Source organism: Mandrillus leucophaeus, unplaced genomic scaffold, assembly GCF_000951045.1.
Source record: "Mandrillus leucophaeus isolate KB7577 unplaced genomic scaffold, Mleu.le_1.0 Scaffold514, whole genome shotgun sequence".
Lineage (NCBI taxonomy): Eukaryota > Metazoa > Chordata > Mammalia > Primates > Cercopithecidae > Mandrillus > Mandrillus leucophaeus.
Genome location: NW_012105520.1, coordinates 819171 through 822590, shown reverse-complemented (window position 1 = coordinate 822590; position 3420 = coordinate 819171). Strand labels below are relative to the sequence as shown.

General features: G+C 40.3%; 1 protein-coding gene across 1 annotated transcript in view; it reads left to right on the top strand.

Annotated features, from left to right (window-relative positions):
- AKAP13 (A kinase (PRKA) anchor protein 13) overlaps window positions 1-3420 on the top strand; it is a 281731-nt gene that overhangs the window by 535 nt on the left and 277776 nt on the right. The gene's annotated exons all lie outside the window — the stretch shown is intronic.

Genomic DNA, 3420 nt, shown 5'->3' with positions numbered 1-3420 from the left:
GGGAGGCTGAGGCAGGAGAATTGCTTGAACCCGGGAGGTGGAGGTTGCAGTGAGGTGAGATTGCACCACTGCACTCCAGCCTAGTGAGAGAGCGAGACTCCGTCTCCAAAAAAAAAAAGTGAATTAGTTGAATTTGGGTGGTGAAAAGTGTCCATTTCATGAGAAGCCAGCTTAGGGTTGTGGATGGTTAGAGCTGTGAGAGGCCAGTAGATGCTGGGTTGCTATGCTCTGGAGTGGGTGAGAAAATTTGTTATAGGACTTAAGGTAGGCCTTGAAGAATTAAGGGTCATTTAGTGGGACAAAACGTCCCCAGAATTAGTTGAAGGCAATAGGCAAATGGTCAGGAATAGGGGGCAGTGAACACAGTGTTGGGTGAATAGTGGGGGGATGGTCATTGGAAACTCTGGCCCATCTGAGTTTGTGTCAGGGAATAATGGGAGATAGGCCAGAAAAGATGGATAAAGCTCAATTGTGAGGGAAGACAAAGGTGTGAGGATTTTGTTTTGTGACCACCAAGAAGCCATTGATAGTGCTTATTTTAAAGATGCTTTTCCTTTTATACATTTATACATAAATACATAAATATACTTAACCATTCTGTAGTAATAATAATCATTTATGTTTCCAGCATAAAATATTCATATAACTTCTACATAGCTGATTTTTATGTTAAATGTAACATGTGTTTTTAGAAGATGTTTTATGTGCTCATTTTCTTTCTAGACTACTTAGAGATAATTTATGTTTACCAGTGGGTTTGGATGTGAGCTGAGTACCTTGAGTTTTTTCTTTTTTTCTTAGGAAAATGGGTCTTGCGCTGTCATTCTTGCTGGAGTGTGGTGGAGCGATCGTAGCTCACTGCAGCCTTGAAGTCCTGGGCTCAAGCAGGCCTGCTTCAGCCTCCCGAGTAACTGGGAGTACAAGCGCATGCCACCAGGCCGGGCTAAATTCCCCGCACTTTTTTTTTAATTTTTATTTTTTGAGATGGAGTCTCACTGTGTCGCCAAGGCTGGAGTGCAGGGGCGCGATCTCGGCTCACTACAAGCTCCGCCTCCCGGGTTCTTGCCATTCTCCTTCCTCAGCCTCCCGAGTAGCTGGGACTACAGGCGCCTGCCACCACACCTGGCTAATTTAATTTTTTGTATTTTTAGTAGAGATGGGGTTTCACCATGTTAGCCAGGATGGTCCCAATCTCCTGACCTCATGATCCACCCACCTCAGCCTCCCAAAGTGCTGGGATTACAGGCATGAGCCACCATGCCCAGCCTCTCCCTTTTAAACTGTGTGATTCTTTGGTTTTTCATGTGTATACAGTTTTGTAGTCATCACCATTATCTGACCAGAACATTTCATCATCCCCCAAAAAAGCACCATATCCATTAGCAGTCACTCACCATTCCCTGCTCCTCTCAGCCTGTGGCAACCACTTATATACTTTCTGTCTTTATTGATATACCTATTCTGGAAAGTTCATGTGTATATATATATACACACACAGAACGATCATATATCTATATGTGTGTGTGTATATATATGTATACACACACAGAAAGTTCATATATATATGTATATATAAAATCATGGAATACATGGCCTTTTATGACTGGCTTCTTTAGCATAATGTTTTCAAGATTCACCCGTGTTAGAGCATGGATCAGTACCTTGTTCTTTTTATTAATGAATGACAGTCCAGTGCCTGGATATATCACATTTTACTTACCCAATCACCAGTTGATGGGCAATTGAGTTGTTTCCACTTTTGGTCTATTATGCATAATGCTGCTGTGAACAGCAAATTCTGGTGAAGACATACGTTTTCATTTCTCTTGGGCATATACCTAAGAGTAGAATTGCTTGGGTGTATGATAACTGTGTTTAACATTTTGAGAAATTGGAAAACTGTTTTCCACAGTGGCTGCACCATTTTACATTCCTACCAGCAGTGTATAAGGACTTCAGTGTTTCCATGTGCTTGCCAACACAGGTTTTCTGACTTACTGATTTATAGCCACCTAATGGGCGTGAAGTGATACCTCATTGTGTTTTAAATTTGCATTTCCTAAGTGAGGAATGATTTTGAGCATCTTTTTATGTGCTTATTGGCCATTTTTCTGTATCTTTGGAGAAATGTCTATTCAGATCCTTTTCTCATTTTTAAATTGGGTTGTCTTACTGAATTGTAAGGGTTCTTTGTATATTCTGACTACAAGTCCCTTATTAGATACATGGTTTGCAAAATTTTTCTATAATTCTGTGGGGAGTCATTTCACTTTCTTGATGCAATCCTTTCAAGCAAAAAGAATTTCAGTTTTGATAATGTTCTGTTGTTGCTTGTTTTGTTTTGTTTTTTGCATATCTAAGAAGAATTTGCCTAACCCAAAGTCACAGAGATTTATTCCTATGTTTTCTGAGAGTTCATTTTGGTGTATTTTGTAAGGGAAGAGTCCAGCTTTTTTCTTTTGCATGTGGATCTGTAGTTGTTCCAGCACTGTTTGTTGAAAAGACTATTCTTTCCCCCATTGAACTGTCTTGGGCATCCTTGTTGAAATTGATCATAAATGTGAGGAATTTTTTCTGTACTCTGAATTTGATTCCTTTCATTTAGGTTGTCTTTGATTTCTTTCAACAGTGTTTTGTAGTTTTCACTGTATGAACTTAGTACTTCCTTGAAATTTGTTGCTTATGATTTTATTCATTTTGATGCTGTTAATTTTGAGACGGAGCCTTGCTCTGTCGTCCAGGCTGCAGTGCAGTGGCGTGATCTTGGCTCACTGGAAGCTCCGCCTCCAGAGTTCACACCATTCTCCTGCCTCAGCTTCCTGAGTAGCTGAGACTACAGGCACCTGCCACCACGCCCAGCTAAATTTTTGTGTTTTTAGTAGAGATGGGGTTTCACCATGTTAGCCAGGATGGTCCCAATCTCCTGACCTCATGATCCACCCACCTCAGCCTCCCAAAGTGCTGGGATTACAGGCATGAGCCACCATGCCCAGCCTCTCCCTTTTAAACTGTGTGATTCTTTGGTTTTTCATGTGTATACAGTTTTGTAGTCATCACCATTATCTGACCAGAACATTTCATCATCCCCCAAAAAAGCACCATATCCATTAGCAGTCACTCACCATTCCCTGCTCCTCTCAGCCTGTGGCAACCACTTATATACTTTCTGTCTTTATTGATATACCTATTCTGGAAAGTTCATGTGTATATATATATACACACACAGAACGATCATATATCTATATGTGTGTGTGTATATATATGTATACACACACAGAAAGTTCATATATATATGTATATATAAAATCATGGAATACATGGCCTTTTATGACTGGCTTCTTTAGCATAATGTTTTCAAGATTCACCCGTGTTAGAGCATGGATCAGTACCTTGTTCTTTTTATTAATGAATGACAGTCCA